Here is an 18,664-nt window from a genome sequence, read left to right on the forward strand (position 1 = left end):
ATAGGGAGCCCCACTAGTCTGAGTGTGAAGACATACTGTCTGTCGTCAGTAAAATCATGAATACAGGGGTGCTGGAGTGCCTCAGTTGGTTGTGTCAGACTCTTGGTTTTGGCTCAGGTCATGATCTCAGGGTTCTAAGATAAAGCTCTGCATCAGGCTCCGTGCTCAGCCCAGAGTTTGCTTCTCCCTTACCCTCTATTCCTACATGCCTGGTTTCTCGAATAAATAAATAAATAATTTTTTAAAAAAGATTATGAATACAAGTCTTCACATGGTATCACTTCTCCCTAATCTCCTGATGTTCTTCTTTTTGACCCACCTCTTGAGTTACTGTGTTCCACCAGCTCTTTGTTCTCTCAATGCAATTTCCTGTCCTGTGCCTGGATAGCAGATACTACAAGTGAATTTCCATTTCTCAGAAAACCTTCTTTCCTCCTGCTCTCATGGTGAATACTTCCTATTCTTCAAAATCCAGCTTATTATCTCATCATCAAACCTTCCGGAACTTTTCCATCTTCCCAGTTCTCTACCCATCTAACCATCTATTCTTCCCATTATCTGGCCAATGATAACTTTCCAGTGAGGACCTGTTCTGTGCCAAGCTATGTTCTAGGCATTGTATCAATAGTGAACAAAACAGATCTCATAAGCTAACTGTAATGCAGGCTCCCTCTGGACTCTGTATTTCTACTTACACATCTCTTGTGTTAAAATTACTTTTATTTGCCAGCAGATGTTTTCTGTAAAGGGTCAGACAGTAAATGCTTTTTAGACTTTGAGGGACATATAGCCTTTATTCCAACTATTCAGTTCTGCTGTTGTAGCACAAAAGGAACCAGAGACAATATGCAAACAGATGGGTGTGTCTGTGTTCTAATAAAACTTTATTTATAAAAATGGGATTGTGTTGTGTGTGTGTGTGTGTGTTTTGTCTACTAGCCACATTTTGCTGACCCCTGAAATGGAATATAAACTTCATGAGAACAGGTCTTTTTTTCTTTTTATTTTTTTCACTGTCATCTTCTTGGTGCTCAGAACAGTACCTTGCACATAGAAGGTACTTGACATAGATTTGTTAAATAGGAGAAATGAATGAATGTCATCTGTTAAAGGGGAAGTTCCTGAAGGGCAGGTCTCCCTGCACATGGTGATCAGCTCAGGGAACATGTTAGGGGAAAATGGACAGACTGAATGAATGGAAGATGGAAACACCTTCTCCCGGTCAGGGACTCTGCTGGGGCTGGGGGTGGTGGTGGTGCAGGAACCTGGTGGGTCCAGGCCAGACTTATTATCCTGGCACAATTGCAGCTGCCTCCTGGGCAGGGGGACTTTCACATGAGGAACCAATAACAGAATTACAGGCAGGCCTTTCTCCACCCCACACCCACCCCACGGCCAGCTGTGACAGCCTGCTACGAGCTTGTAAAGCAGCAGCCCTGTTTCAGGGAAGGTGGCAGCGGAAGTGGCTATTAAAGTTAAACATGACTGCCTGTCAGAGGGAAGGAGTGACAACAGGAGCCCCGTTGGCCACCATCAAACTGCCTGTCAGCGCCGGCCGGTTGGGTTTTCCCAGGCGCACCTTTCTGATGGTCAGCGCAATGGCTGAGACAGGCAGGCCCCTGTGTTTGGTGGGGCGAGTCTACTGAAATCCAGAGGCGAAACTAGCATCACTTTGGAAATTGGGGCATGACAAGTGCCGCCAGATAAAGACAGAAGGGGGAAGCGAGGGTGGGGTGCTGCCCTGGGGTGCAGGGACTGGCCAGGGGGCCCTCTGCAACTGGGGCCTCACCCAGAAGGGAAGCAGCTCCTCTTCTGTTTCATGTCAACCTCGCTGTCATTGGATAGTCGGCGAGATTTCAAACAGATAAATGCCCCTTTGGGAAGCCGGAATGCCTTGGCAGACAATTTTAGGCCTTGATTTGATTGATAAATCCTTTGTGACAAGAGGGGATGAAAGAGGCCCCCGGTTTGGTACATATAAATAGGAAATTAGCTGGCAAAGTTGTCAAAGATAATTAACTTTCCGATTCTGCGGGTCTATTCAGGTTGACATCCTGAAATTATTTAGAAATGCACATGTCAACGCTCTGACAGAATTTGGGGCTGATCAGATAAACAGATTTGGAGATGTTTGATTGTAAAATGATGTAAGCGCTTAGCTGGTGTTTTATCACTGTGTGCTTCCGTTAGCCGTGCTGGATGCTGCCGGGAGAGGGTTTGGCTGTGTGGGGATGGGGAGATTGAAGAGGATGCACTGGGTACAACACATTTGCCTTCTTCGTGCTTTCACTCTCACGGAGTTGAGAAATTCCAAATGAAGTTAACCTTGGACTCAGCCCAAGGACTTTTCTCTAAACCCCAGCCTTGAGTTGGAAGGGCTGCATCTGAAGGATTCGGCAGCATGTGTGTCATCCCCGCATCAAGCCCGGTGTTGGCCCGGCAATTGCCGTGTGCAGAATCCTCTAGAGTCACTGCTATTCCTTATTCATCATGACTTTGGGTAAATCACTGGGCCTGACATGCTATTAAGAGGGGAGAGTCTTAAGAGTCTTCTCTGGCATTTCCATCTTGTTATTAGAAATTGCCTTTTAAAAAGCAGATTGGCTTAAATCCAGGTTCTTCCAATGAAGAAACATCATTCCTTCAAGTGGATGAAAACTCGTATTTAGTGGGCACCTACTATGTGAGAGAGGCCAAGCTGGACACTGTATTGTATGATTTGCTTACCTTAATCTTCCCAATTTCTGTGGATGTTTCTCATTTGGATGAGAAAACTTAACCTGAGGAGTTAAATCAGTTACTGGAGGTAACCAGCTATCTAAGTGCAATTTGGATTTGAACCTGGGTTTGACGGTCTCTGTCTTTCCCCTCAACACTATTTTATGGTTAATCAGAGCATGCACTTTTAGATGGAAGGGATTTGGAGATCATCTTGTTGAGGGTTTAGCAACCTATAGGCTGAATCCAGCTGCTACCTGTATCTGAATGGCTCACAAGCTAGGGATGCTTTTACATGTGTATGTGGCTGGAAGAAAATAGAAAAGTATTTTGTGACTTGAGAAAGCTAGTTGAAGTTCAAATTTGAAATGCCCATAAGTGAAGTTTTATTGAAATACAGTCTCATTCATTTATATATCATCTATGGGTGCTTTTTGTGCTCTAAGGCCAGAGTGGTGACAGAGGCCATATGGCCTTCAAAGCTGAAAACATGTACTGTGTGGCCCTTTATAGAAAACATTTGCTGATTCCTGGTTTCCTTCTGTGTCTCAGTGAGAGTGTATTGAGCTCTGAGTGTAACTGGCACTGGCAGAACTCTCAACAGGCATTATCTAGTTTCTCCTAACTACCCAAAGTGGGTACTAGGAAGTACTTATATTTTAGTGGATTGCTTCATTATTTTTATTTTTAATTTTTTTCTTGTGTTCAGTTAACCACTGTATAGTACATCATTAGTTTTTGATGTAGTGTTCAGTGATTCATTAGTTACATATAACACCCAGTGCTCATCACAACCTGTGCTCTCCTTAATACCCATCACGCTGTTATGCCCTTCTCCCATCCCCCTCCCCTCTGAAACCCTCCATTTGTTTCCCAGCGTCCATAGTCTCTCATGGTTCATCTCCCCATGTGATTTCTCCCCCTTCAGCTTTCCCTCCTGTCCCCCCTGGTCCTCCGTGCTATTGCTTATGTTCCACACATGAGTGAAACCATATGATAATTGTCTTTCTCTGCTTGACTTACTCCACTTAGCATAATCCCCTCCAGTTCCATCCATGTTGATGAAAGTGGTGGGTATTCATCCTTTCTAGTTGCTGAGTAATATTCCATGGTATATATGGGCCACATCTTCTTTATCCATTCATCTGTTGAAAGGCATCTCAGCTCCTTCCACAGTTTGGCTATTGTGAACATTGCTGCTAGGAACATTGGGGTCCATATGCCCCTTCTTTTCACTGCATCTGTATCTTTGGGATAAATACTTAGTAGTGTGATTGCTGGGTCATAGCGTAACTCTATATTTAACATCTTGAGGAACCTCCATATCGCTTCCCAGAGTGGCTCTACCAGCTTGCATTCCCACCAACAGTGTAAGAGGGTTCCGCTTTCTCCACATCCTCACCAACATTTGTTGTTTCCTGACTTGTTAATTTTTGCCATTCTAACTGGTATAAGGTAGTATTTCACTGGTTTTTATGTGTGCTTCCCTGATGGCAAGTGATGTGGGGCATTTTTTCATGTGTCTGTTAGTCATTTGTATGTCTTCTTTAGAGGAGTGTCTGTTCATATCTTCCACCCATTTTTTTTTTTTTTTTACTAGATTATTTGTTGTTGTTGTTGTTTTTGTTTGTTTGGTTTTTAGTGTTGAGTTTGAGAAGTTCTTTATAGATCTTAGGTATCAGCCCTTTATCTGTAGTGTCGTTCATAAATATCTTCTCCCATTCCGTGGGCTGCCTCTTAGATTTGTTGACTGTTTCCTTTGCTGTGCAGGAGCTTTTTATCTTGATGAAGCCCCAGGAGTTCATTTTTGCTTTTGTTTCACTTGCCTTTGAAGATGTGACTTGAAAAAAGTTACTGTTTCCGACGTTGAAGAGGTTACTGCCTATGTTCTCCTCTAGGATTTTGATGGATTCCTGTCTCATATTGAGGTCTTTCATCCATTTTGAGTTTATCTTTGTGTATGGTATAAGAAAATAGTCCAGCTTCATTCTTCTATATATAGCTGTCCAATTTCCCACCGTTTATTGAAGAGACTGTCTTTTTTCTATTGGATCTTTTTTCCTGATTTGTCAAAGATTAGTTGACCATAGAATTGAGGGACCATTTCTGGAGTCACTATTCTGTTCCTTGGTCTAGGTGTCTGTTTTTGTGTTAATACCATACTGTCTTGGTGATCACAGTTTTGTAATACAGCTTGAAGTCAGGCATGGTTATACCCCCAGCTTTTTTTTTTTCTTTTTCATTTTCTTTTTCAACATTCCCTTGGAAATTCTGGGTCTTTTCTGGTTCCATACAAATTTTAGGATTGTTTGTTAAGCTCTTTGAAAAATGCTGATGGTATTTTAATAGGGATAGCATTGAAAGTGTAAATTGCTCTGGGCAGGATAGAGTTTTTTTTTTTTTTTAAGATTTTATTTATTTATTTGATAGACAGAGTTTACAAGTAGGCAGAGAAGCCGGCAGAGAGAGAGGAGGAAGCAGGCTTCCTGCTGAGCAGAGAGCCCCATGTGGGGCTCGATCCCAGGACCCTGGAATCATCACCTGAGCCAAAGGCAGAGGTTTTAACACACTGAGCCACCCAGGTGCCCTATTTATCTTTTTTTTTTGTTTTTTTTAAAGATTTTATTTATTTATTTGACAGACAGAGATTACAAGTAGGCAGAGAAGCAGGCAGAGAGAGAGGAAGAAGCAGGCTCCCTGCCGAGCAGAGAGCACTATTAGGGGCTTGATCCCAGGACTCTGGTATCATGACCTGAGCCGAAGGCAGAGGCTTTAACCCACTGAGCCAACCAGGCGCCCCTGGGATAGACATTTTTAACAATGTTTATTCTTCTGATCCATGAGCATGGAATGTTTTCCCATCTTTTTGCGTCTTCCTTAATTTCTTTTGTAAGTGTTCTGTAGTTTTTAGAGTACAGATCTTTGATCTCTTTGGTTAGGTTTATTCCTAGGTATCTTATGATTTTTGTTGCTTTTGTGCATGGAATCAATACCTTAAATTCTCTTTCTACAGTTACATTGTTAGCATCTAGAAAAGCAACTTATTTCTGTGCATTGGTTTTGTATCCTGTCACATTGGTGAATTGCTGTATGATTTCTAGTAATTCGGGGGTGGAGTCTTTTGGGTTTTCCATACATAGTAGTTATTATACAAGTGAAGAAGCCAAGGTTCAGAGAAGTTCAAGAAGCTGGTCTGGCTAACACAGCAGAGCAAGGATTCATGACCAAGCCTGTCTGATTTCACTCTCAAAGCACAAGCTCTGAATTCCCTCACTTTGTTGGCATTTCACTGTAATTCCACATTACCTGGGCGTGGCTTTTCTAGGCCAGACACTTAAAATACCAGGATGATTACCTCTGTGGTGGTCAGGATAGTGGTCCCCCCAAGATGTCCTCATCCTAATTCCCAGAACTGTGACTATGTGACCTTCCATGGCCAAAGGGTCTTTGCAGATCTGATTAAGGATCTTGAAATGAGAAGATGGTTCTGGATTATCCAGATGGGCCTGAGGACAAGATACTTACGAGATGGACCAAGGAGGTCAAAGAAAAAGAAAGAGACAGGAGGATAGAAGCAGAGGTTGGAGTGTTGGGCCCCATGAGCCAGGAAATGCAGGCTGCCTCTAAAGGTAAAAAAAATACAAAGCAGTGGGTTCTTCTCTGACCTTCACAAATGCAAGAGGATAAATTTGTGTTGCTTTAAGATACTAAGTGTGGGTAATTTGTTACAGCAGCCATAGGAAACACCCACCAAGTCCTTGCCTCAAGCTGTTCAGTCTCATAAGAGACTCAGCCATCAACTGAAGTAGATCTCAAAGGAAAATCTAAGCTGCATTTTATTAAGAATAAAACCAAGCAGTTTACTGGGGAAGGAATCCACCTCAGAGGCCTTCCTGAAGAAGGGCTAGAGGGCTTACCATACCGCAGTGTCCTAGAGGAGGTACTATTTACATTCTGGTTTCTGGGGCTGGATCCTGACATCTTCCAGGGCTGCCACAGAGCGTAAGGAGGCTGAAGACAAGAATCAGAGGCACTATTCCTCCAAATATGTCATGCTTTAGTCTCTACACTTTGCACTGCACATCTGGGGCTAACTGCAGGCTTTCTAACATGTGACCTGCTGCTGGTAACTGTGCTCCTCAGTGGATTGGCTTCTGGTTATCGAGGACCTAGACTTCTGCAATAGGGAAATCTCAGTCTTGCCTGCATTTTATTAATATTGTGACCATTTGCAAATTAATTTCGAAGGCAATATAATTTACCTCTTGTATAGAATTCAGTTTTGATTACTGTCATGTCACTGAAGTTCCAGTTTTCATGAGAGCTCTTATTATGAGAAATTAAGATACCTTTCTCCCTCATCCAAATAAAATAAACGTATGGCTATGGGATGCAATCAAATTTAAAAATATAATTTAAGCCAGGGAAGATAATTATTTGAATGAAACTGGAGAGGAGAAACCCAATCTAGGATTTGAATGTTGACGTGGAATTTTGAAGGCTATTTTCACTCATCACTGACTTTTAATAGCATTTTGTACAGAGTAATTTGCAGCATAAACCTTGTTAATGTGATATTGGTTATTTCAGAATCAGGAAGCCAGGCCAGAGCCTGTTGCTAGACAACATTGCGGTGCCCCAGTATATTTGAATGGATATCCTAGGAGCTGCATTTAACCACGCATTGCTATGCCTCTCACTTGTTAGTGGTGACCACGATGGCTTTATTGAATTTGACCATGCTTTGTTCAAGATGCCTTTGGGAAGGAAGCAGAAGAGTTAGCTGCTGTTGCTGTATATGTATATACATATACATATACATATACATATACATATACATATACGTGTATATGCTCCCCTCTGTATCATATAGGTGTCCGTGTGTGTTGGCGGCATGGTTCATAGACCTGAGGGAGTAGCTGTGATTTTCAGTGCTGGATTGTGTGCCTTGAATTTTGTTTTAACAATTAAGGGCCCCATCGTATGTGTCCTTGGAACTTGGCACTTTGGGGCACACCCTGCCTAATTTCCCCCTGCCAGTCCCTGTGATTTTTTTGGAATGCTTTCACTGGCCTCTGTAGCCCAGTCTGCCTGTTTTGAATTAAGCTGGAAATGTTGAGGAATTAATAGCCCTCAGTAAACAACTCATGTGATTTGGTGGGAGATGGAAACCTACTTTAACCAGGGTGGGGTATGGATGGCCTCATGGCTATTCTACTCTGTGTCTAGTGTTCCCTAGTGAGAGCCCCCATTGCTCATAGTGGTAACAGGCATGAAAATCTAACTTTTTCCCAGTTTCTGTCCCTTCTCTGTCTCATTCATCTACTTCCTTCCTGGTTTTTCCTGAAGTTGAACTACCTATACCCACACCCTGGTCTTGTCATTTTGGGGAAATCCAAATCAAAGCAATCATTATACCTACAAATTAGTTCACTTGCTTATTCATTAAACACTTGTCAGGAGCCTGTTCAGGGCAGGTAGCTGGGAACTAGGTAAGATCTCTCACTGGAGGAGCATAGGCCCTGGTGAGAAGATAGATATCAAACAGACAAAAAGACATAGAAAGGATAGTTTTGGATTGTACCAGAGTGTCCTGCTGGAAATGAACAGGGTAATGGGAGAATGAGGGGAGAATATTACCAAAGCACAATCATGAACTGTCCTCCTGTGAGCTGGTGACCTGAAGCCTGGTGGATGAGAAGGAGCCAGACATACAAAGACTAGAGCAGCATTGAGGTGTTCAAGGAATATCAGGGAGTTTGCTGAGTTTGTAGCCTTGAGCACAAGAGAATGATGGGGATTAATAGAAGAATCAAATCAGAAAACACAGGTAATGCCCAAATTGTCCAGCCACGATGGGCTATGTTAAGATATTTTATTTTAAGGGAGAACAAGTACGTAAGAAAATGTGAAAAAACTGGAGCTCTTAAAGCAAACCTGACACCTGAAAAAAATATTAGACCAAATGATCACCATTGCTGATAAAGGCTGGATTCAGGGCTAAACCATAATAAAGATGGGGGTAAAAGAAAAGCAAGTAGTATTTGCTGTGAACTTTCTTAAGGCAGAGTGCTTTGTGCCTGGTTACATCTCACTTTAATGCTTTCAGCAACCTGTGAAGTTGGTGCTAGTTGTGTCTCATCCCTGTCCACTCCATGAGAAACTGAAAATCAGGGAGTTTGGGTAACTTACCCAAAGCTAAGTGAGATCTGAACCCAGATCTCTCCAGGTCCTGAACAAATAGTATACCAATTATTAAAAGACTGCCATACTTGCTTTATCAGAAATAACTGTTTAAAATAATTAATAGTCAGGGAGTTTCCAATAAGAAAAGTAGTATGAGATCTTTTGATTCAGTGAAGTAAATAATGATATTTTTACCCATTTGCTATTTAACTCGCATGTTTCCTATTTGGTGAAAGTATTACCACATTTTAAAAAAATCATTATTGTTAACATATAATGTATTATTTGCCCCAGGGGTACAGGTCTGTGAATCATCAGGCTTACACATTTCACAGAAATGCTACCCTCCTCATAGCACATACCCTCCCCAATGTCCATAACCCAGCCATCCTATCCCTACCCCCTAACAACCCTCAGTTTGTTTTATGAGATTAAGAGTCTTTTGTGTTTGTTTCTTTCCTGATCCCATCTTGTTTCATTTTTTCCTTTCCTACCCCACATGACCCCCCAACACTGCCTCTGCAATTCCTCATATCAGAGAGATCATATGATAATTGTCTTTCTCTGATTGACTAATTTCGCTCAACATAAGACCCTCTAGTTCAATCCATGTCATTGCAAATGGCAAGATTTCGTTTCTTTTGATGGCTGCATAGTATTCCATTGTATATATACACCACATTTTCTTTATTCATTCATCTGTTGATGGACATCTTGCTTCTTTCCATAGTTTGACTATTGTGGACATTGCTGCTATAAATGTTCAGGTGCACGTGCCCCTTTGGATCACTACATTTGTATCTTTAGGGTGAGTACCTGTAGTGTGATTGCTGGTCATAGGATAGCTTTACTCTCAACTTTTTGAGGAACCTCCATCCTGTTTTCCAGAGTAGCTGCACCAGCTTGCATTCCAATCAATGCTGTAGGAGGCTTTCCCTTTCTCCACATCCTTGCCAAAATCTGGGATTTCCTGACTTGTTAATTTTAGCCATTCTGACTAATGTGAGGTGGTATCTCATTGTGGTTTTGATTTGTATTTCCCTGATGTTGAGTGATGTTGAGCACTTTATCATGTGTTTGTTGGCCATCTGTATGTCTTCTTTGACAAAATGTCTGTTCATGTCTTCTGCCCATTTCTTGATTAGATTATTTGGGTGTTATTTGATAAGCTTTTTATAGATTTTGGGTACTAGGCCTTTATCTGTTATGTCATTTGCTAATATCTTCCCCCATTCTGTCAATTGTCTTTTGGTTTTGTTGACTGTTTCCTCTGCTGTGCAAAAGCTTTTGATCTTGATGAAGGCCCAATAGTCCATTTTTGCCCTTGCTTCCCTTGCTTTTGGTGATGTTTGTAGGAAGAAGTTGCTGTGGCTGAGGTCGAAGAGGTTGTTGCCCGTGTTCTCCCCAAGGATTTTGATAGATTCCTGTCTCACATTGAGGTCTTTCATCCATTTTGAGTCTATTTTTATGTGTGGTGTAAGGAAATGGTTCAGTTTCATTCTTATTCATGTGACTGTCCAATTTTCCAAATACCATTTGTTGAAGAGAACTGTCTTTTTTCCACTGGACATTCTTTCCTGCTTTATCAAAGATTAGTTGACCATAGAGTTGAGGGTCTATGTCTGGTCTCTCTATTCTCTTCCATTGACCTATGTGTCTGTTTTTGTGGTAGTACCATACTGTCTTCATAATTACAGCTTTGTAATAGAGCTTGAAGTCTGGAATTGTGATGCCACCAACTTTGGTTTTCTTATTCAACATTCCTCTGGCTATTTGGGGTCTTTTCTGGTTCCATATAAATTTTAGGATTATTTGTTCCATTTCTTTGAAAAAAATGGATGGTATTTTGATATGGACTGCATTAAATGTGTAGATTGGTTTAGGTAGCATAGACATTTTCATATTTGTTCTTTCTTTCATGGAACGTGTTTCCATTTCTTTGTGTCTTCCTGTTTCCTTCATGATTACTTTATAGTTTTCTGAGTATAGATTCTTTGCCTCTTTGGTTAGGTTTATTTCTAGGTATCTTATGGTTTTGGGTGCAATTGTAAATGGGATTGACTCCATAATTTCTCTTTCTCCTGCCTTGCTGTTGGTATATAGAAATGCAACTGATTTCTGTGCATTGATTTTATATCCTGACACTTGACTGAATTCCTGTAAGAGTTTTAGCAGTTTTGGAGTGGAGTCTTTTGAACATAAAGTATCATATCATCTGCAAAGAGTGAGAATTTGACTTTTTCTATGTCTATTTGGATGCCTTTTATTTCCTTTTGTTGTCCAATTGCTGAGGCTAGGACTTGTAGTACTATGTTGAATAGCAGTGGTGATAGTGGACATCCCTGCCATGTTCATGACCTTAGGGGAAAAGCTCTCAGTTTTTCCCCATTGACAATGATATTTGCTGTGGGTTTTTCGTAGATGGCTTTTATGATATTGAGGTATATACCCTCTATCCTTACAGTGTGAAGAGTTTTGGTCAAGAAAAGATGTACTTTGTCTAATGTTTTCTCAGCATCTATTGAGAGTATCATATGGTTCTTGTTCTTTCTTTTATTAATGTATTGTATCCCATTGATTGATTTGCAGATGTTGTACCAACCTTGCAGCCCAGGAATGAATCCCACTTGGTTGTGATGAATAATCCTTTTTTTTTTTTTTTTTAAGATTCCATTTATTCATTTGACAGATGGAGCTCAAGTAGGCAGAGAGGCAGGCAGAGAGAGAGGAGGGAGCAGGCTCCCTGCTGAGCAGTGAGCCCAGTGCGGGGCTTGATCCCAGGACACTGGGATCATGACCTGGGCTGAAGGCAGAGGCTTTAACCCACTGAGCTACCCACGCACCCCATAAATAATCCTTTTAATGTACTGTTGGATCCTATTGGCTAGTATTTTCATGAGAATTTTCACATCTGTGTTCATCAAGGATGTTGGTCTGTAATTCCCTTTTTGATGGGGTCTTTGTCTGGTTTTGGGATCAAGGTAATGCTGGCCTCATAAAATGAGTTTGGAAGTTTTCTTTCCATTTCTATTTTTTTGGAACAATTTCAGGAGAATAGGTATTAACTCTTCTTTAAATGTTTGGTAGAATTCCCCTGGGAAGCTGTCTGGCCCTGGGCTCTTATTTGTTGGGAGATTTTTGATGACTGCTTCAATCTCCTTACTGGTTATGGGCCTGTTCAGGTTTTCTATTTTTTCCTGATTCAGTTTTGGTAGCTTATGTGTCTCTAGGAATGCATCCATTTCTTCCAGATTGTCAAATTTGCTGGCATATAGTTGCTCATAATATGTTCTTATGATTGTTTGTATTTCTTTGGTGTTGGTTGTGATCGCTCCTCTTTCATTCATGATATTATTAATTTGGGTCCTTTCTCTTTTCTTTTTGATAAGTCTGGCCAGGGGTTTATCAATCTTATTAATTCTTTCAAAGAACCAGCTCCTAGTTTTGTTGATTTGTTTTGCTGTTCTTTTGGTTTCTATTTTATTGATTTCTGCTCTGATCTTTATTATTTCTCTTCTCCTTCTGGGTTTAGGCTTTCTTTGTTGTTCTTTCTCTAGCTCCTTTAGGTGTAGGGTTAGGTTGTGTACTTGAGATCTTTCTTCTTCTTTGAGAAAGGCTTGTATCACTATATACTTTCCTCTCAGAACCGCATTTGCTGCATCCCAAAGATTTTGAACAGTTGTGTTTTCATTTTCATTTGTTTCCATGAATTTTCTCAATTCTTTAATTTCTTGGTTGACCTATTTATTCTTTAGTAGGATGCTCTTTAGCCTCCATGTATTTGCATTCTTTCCAACTTTCCTCTTGTCATTTAGTTCTAGCTTCAGAGCATTGTGGTTTGAAGATATGCAGGGAATGATCCTAATCTTTTGGTACTGGTTGAGACCTGACTTGTGACCCAGGATGTGGTCTATTTTGGAGAATGTTCCATGAGCACTAGAGAAGAGTGTGTATTCTGCTGCTTTGGGATGGAATGTTCGAAATATAGCTGTGATGTCCATCTGGTCCTATGTGTCATTTAAAGCCTTTATTTCCTTGTTGATCTTTTGCTTAGATGATCTGTCCATTTCAGTGATGAGGGTGTTAAAGTCCCTTACTATTATTATATTACTGTTGATGTGTTTCTTTGATTTTGTTATTAATTGGTTTATATAATTGGCTGCTCCCATGTTCGGGTTATAAATATTTAAAATTGTTAGATCTTGTTGGACAAACCTTTTAAGAATGATATAGTGTCCTTCCTTATCTCTTATTATAGTCTTTGGCTTAAAAAATAATTTATCAGATATAAGGATTGCCACCCCAGCTTTCTTCTGATGTCCATTAGCATGGTACATTGTTTTCATCCCCTCAATTTAAATCTAGGGATATCTTTGGGTCTAAAATGAGTTCTTTGTAGACAGCATATCAATAGGTCTTGTTTTTTATCCATTCTGATACCCTGTGTCTTTTTATTGGGGCATTTAGACAACTTACATTCAGGATAACTATCAAAAAATTTGAATTTAGTGCCATTGTATTGCCTGTAAGGTGACTGTTACTGTATATTGTCTCTGTTCCTTTCTGTTCTACTACTTTTACATTCTCTCTTTGCTTAGGCGACCCCTTTTGATATTTCCTATAGGGCTGGTTTGGTGTTTGCAAATTCTTTTAATTTTTGTTTGTCCTGGAAGCTTTTTATCTCTCCTTCTATTTTCAGTGATAGCCTAGGTGGATATAGTATTCTTGGCTGCATATTTTTCTTATTAGTGCTCTGAATATATCATGCCAGTTCTTTCTGGTCTGCCAGGTCTCAGTGGATAAGTCTGCTGCCAGTCTAATATTTCTACCATTCTATGTTACAGACTTTGTGTCCTCAGCTGCTTTCAGGATTTTCTCTTTGTCACTAAGACTTGTAAGTTTTACTTTTAGATGATAGGGTGTGGACTATTTTTATAGATTTTGAGGGGGATTCTCTGTGTCTCCTGGATTTTGATGCTTGTTCCCTTTGCCATGTTAGGGAAATTCTCTACTTCTCCCCCCACAGTCTATCTTCCCAGATTCACTTCTGTGCACATCCTACCTTCCAGAAAGTGGTCGATTTTGTGTTCCTAGAATTGCTCTTCTCCTTCTCTTCTATCTCTTGTTGAGTTTGTAGGTGTTTGGAATCATTTGATAACTACCTAGCTGAACTCCTGGGACCTAGTATTTCAGTCTACTCCTCCTGCACCATCTTGCCTCCTCTCCAGAAATATTATTACCACATTTTGATCATGCTATCTTATCAAGCTTTGAGTCTGTAATCTACTAAAAAAACAAAAAGAGTTATGTATTTGTTTTAAAGAGAAAGAGCCAGCATGAGTGGAAGTGGTATAGGGAGAGAGAGAATCACCAGTAGACTTCCTCCTGAGCAAGAAGCCTGACCCCATGACCCTGAGATCAAGACCTGATCTGAAATCAAGAGTTGGACACTTTAGTGACTGAGCCACCCAGGCATCCTGAGTCTCTGATCTACTTTCATTTTTCATGCCTAGAAAGCTCAATAACTGGGTGTGTGCATGTGGGCAGTGTATACCCTACAGTGGTGGTGGTTGACTGTACTCTGTACTCGAGGTCTTCCTGGAGACCATAAGAGGTTGGAAAATGCTTATCTCAGTTCTGGCTGCCTAACATTAGAAATGAAAATCTTCCCTCAGCTGACTTGTTTCTCTAGGATTTGCTTAATTAGAGAAAAGCTTTGCCCATCAACTGTAGATAGTTAAAACAGTTCAATAATCTCTTAACAACCCTTATCATTTGCCAATAGAAAGAGAAGGAAGAGGTGTGAGTGTAAACAGAGGAATATGTTTATTACTCTCTAAACCCCTACCTACTATTGATAAGCAATTTAGTTCCTTCTTAGCTTGTTTAGCTAAAGAAATGGCCACTTGCTCCAAGGCAAGACTTTGACTGGAGTGATGAAATGAGGGGTGGAGTGGTGGGGGAGGTGAGGAGTCCATTGAAGTCTGGAATACTTGCTGGAGTTATATTAGCAATTGTGTTTGAATTCACTTTGAATTTGATATTAATAATATTACTTTAGTAGTTGAATCAGCCCAGCTGATTTTAATATTTTGATTGACATGCCCTATCAACTCACTCATTTAAGAATTGTTGAGCACCTACACCATTTGCTAAACACAGCTAATATAGTCTTGACCACAACATAGAAGGTCTGTAATCCCATGGAGCTTCAGTCTAGGGGGGGTTTCCTACAAACAAATAAATCCCCACACACTGGATATGCACACGTGTTTTGATGAGCTAAAACCCAGTGAAGTTATAGACACCGGGGGCCTGGGATCCTCAGGGCGCTCAGGGAAGGCATCCTGAGGAGGTGACCTTTGGCTGAGATCTGAATGTCAAGGATGACACCATGCAAAGATGTGAAAGAAGAGCTTATCAGTAAAGGGGAAGTATAGATTTGAATGCCCCAAGGCAGGAGTAAACTTAGTGCATTTCAAGAACATAAATCAAGGCACGTGATTGAAGAGGAGAGAAACAGAAGGCGATGTTGAGGTGGTAGGCAGGGTGAATTTTTACCATATTGTGTTGGGAAACCCTCAATGGTTTGCATCAGACCCATGACATGATTAGGTACTCATTTTTTAAAAGATCATTCTGGCTTCTTTAGGAGAGCAAGACCAGAAGCAGGAGCACCAGCAAAGGAGTTGTGGCAGCTGATGGGGAGCACTGGTGTCTGGCATTAGGCAGTAGGGAATATGGAGGGAGTGGTGAATGGATTTGGGAGGGGTTTTGCATGTAAGTCAACAGGACTTGCTGATGAATCAGATAATAGGAGGGAAGAAGAGGAAATAAGAATGACAGGGTGGTGTCATTTTCTGGAATCAAGATCACTCAGAGAGAAGTTGGCTTAAAAAATTAATCAAGAGTTTTGTTTTAAAGATTTTTTTTTTAATTTATTTACTTGAGAGAGAGACAGTGAGAGAGAGAGCATGAACGAGGAGAAGGTCAGAGAGAGAAGCCGACTCCCCATGGAGCTGGGAGCCCGATGCGGGACTCGATCCCGGGACTCCAGGATCATGACCTGAGCCGAAGGCAGTCGTCCAACCAACTGAGCCACCCAGGCGTCCCATCAAGAGTTTTGTTTTAGTCTTGGTTTATAGACATCAGTGGAGAAGTCATATGGGGAGTTCTATATACTATTCTACACTATTTGCTATTCTTAGAGTTTAAAGGTCAAAATTTAATACTCAAACTAGTCAAAATGACTTTAGCTTGACATGATCCAAATCCTCACTTGTGTAATAATAATCTTTGTTCTTTGAGTCTTTGGCCAGACTATGACAAAATTCTGCATTTTACTCCTATACCTCCAACGAACTTTTGATGAACTCTTTCACCTTGAAGTAGGGTAAGAGAGAGAAAGTGGGAGAGAGATGGGTAAACTTTGTTTTTTTAAAGTTTTTATTTTAATTCAAGTTAGTTAACATACAGTTATATTACAGTTGTATTAGTTTAATACAGTTATATTAGTTTCAGGTGTATAATATAGTGACTCAACACTTCCATACATCATCCAGTGCTCATTATGACAACTGCACTCCCTAATCCCCATCACCTATTCCACAAGAGAGAGAATCTTGTATTTCTTCCAGGCACTTTGCACTCACCTTGGCTTTGTAAGTTACACAGAAACCTTATGGAGTTGGTACTTGAGTCATTATGATTAAATTTGGTTTCACATAATGGAAAAATCTCCATTAAACAGTGGTTTAAATATACAAGCTCTATTTTCACATGTGAACGAGTAAGTGGAACTAGGCAATCCAAGGCTGGCATGGCAGCTTCATGAAATCATTAAGGGACATGGTTGGGTCCCTTCTGCCTTGCTGCTCTGCTACTTTTAGCATGCTGCCTCATGGTCCAAAATGGCTGCTCATGCTCTAACTATTATATTACATTCCGGGCCACAAGAAAGTAGAAATGGAAGGTCTTCTCCTTAAAGGACAATTTTCTGCCATATTGTACGTAGCTCATTGTTGTATGTCTACACCTAGCTTCGAGAGTCTGGGAAAACAGTTAAGTGGCATTTGCTAAGGGAAAAAGAGGCTATGGATATTAGCAATTATCTAGCAACCTTGCCTCAGTCCCAGTGTGCCTACTTTACTTGCCCATGACCATATAACTTAAAAAAGATGGGTAGGGCTGAGACTTAACTTTTACTATTATTTGTTCTCTTACTTTCTGCCTCTCTTATTCTCAACTCTTCTATTGTCTTCACAGTTGAGAAAATGGCTAGTTTTTCTCAAACACCCTCTCATGCTACTTATTTTCCCATTTTTAGCTCCAGGACCTTCCTCTGAGTTCTGCAAAGTGTTATGGGGAACAGAAGAAAGGGAGAGTACTGATTTCAACCTTGCAATGCAATCTCTCCCAGCTTCCATAAATCAGCAGGTTTTCAGGAGGCAGTACGGAGAGAGCCATCTGATTTTTACACCTGATTCACAATAAAATCTGCACAGGGGCTTCTGGGGTGCTTATTTTCCCAAAAGGCTGAGGCAGCAGAAACCTATCTATTATGTCAGGGGGGAAGGATTCACCCATTTAGAAGTAACTGGTGATGCTGGTAGAGAGCATTTTAACTTTCAATATCTATTTTTAATCCAACTTGGTGGAACATATCATTGCACGTGTCTTTGCACATGTCCTGAGACTCCCAGAAGGCATATTCAATGGCTTTTCTGCTGTGAATGAAAACTTCATTTAAAAAATAACGCTGAGTACCTGCACCTCAGATCTTTATCATCAGCGCGGATATGTGGCTTCACAGGGTCCAAGTGTGCTAACTCCTCTTGCTGTTGAAGAACCATCCTCTTCCCTGGGCTGTAAATTCACATCCACTGGCTTCTATGACTGGAAACCCACATCTTAGGCCTGGCAACAGTGTCTGTACAATGTGAGGCACACATTTCCACATAAGGTAAAGCATGGCACACCTGCAAACAAAGACACCAGTTACCTTGATGATGGGGAAGGAACTTCATGTCTTGGGTCTCAGGCCCTCTTACCTCTCAATGCGAGTCAGTGTGGGCCATTTACCGCATTCCTGAGCAGGGTGAGGGGCCGGTAAGAGTTGTGATCAGTCATCCCAAGTGTGCGGTCATGTGACTGAGGGTTCTCAGCCCGAGTCTGTTATCACGTGAGCTTCTTTGAAGAGACACCTCTTTCTGTACCATGCACTGGAGGGGGCACTTTGCCTGCACATCCTCCCATCAGGCACTCGGTAGCTCAGTGCTGTAGGTGCTGACATCCATGTTTCACTGCGGGGGCTGGGAAGAGCTGACTCACACTCTCTGCTTCACAGTACTAGAGCCCGGATTGGAACTCGGACATTTAATGCCTGCACGTGAGTTTTCTTTCAAGAAAAATGTATACCAGAAATAAATAGTTTTAAAACCTAGCAACACAGGGCAGAAATAGGTTGGACTATATGAAATGACAATACTTGATGGTATTTTGTGCTACAAAAATGTCAATTCCTTGTGCTTCAATCAGTACATAAAATAGCCCCTTGCCAGGTTATTTTACTCGGTTTGGGGTCAGGCAAATACAATTATTGAAGAACTCCTCTGGTGTCAGTATTCTAGCACAAATGGTGCAGTACCAGGAAGTGACAGCATTCCCAGTAGGCGTGGTCATTACTCCTTGCTAAACATCTGTCGTGACCTCTCTTTTCTGCACCCGACCATGAACCCACTGTCTTTCCACAAATAGGGAT

The 18,664-nt window shown here is 41.0% G+C and overlaps 1 long non-coding RNA gene across 1 annotated transcript in view; it reads left to right on the forward strand.

The window, feature by feature from the left end:
- Positions 1-18,664, forward strand: part of LOC131818435 (uncharacterized) — a 450,263-nt gene that overhangs the window by 198,759 nt on the left and 232,840 nt on the right. The window lies entirely within an intron of this gene.

The sequence above is a fragment of the Mustela lutreola genome, chromosome 16, assembly GCF_030435805.1.
Source record: "Mustela lutreola isolate mMusLut2 chromosome 16, mMusLut2.pri, whole genome shotgun sequence".
In the NCBI taxonomy this organism is placed as follows: domain Eukaryota; kingdom Metazoa; phylum Chordata; class Mammalia; order Carnivora; family Mustelidae; genus Mustela; species Mustela lutreola.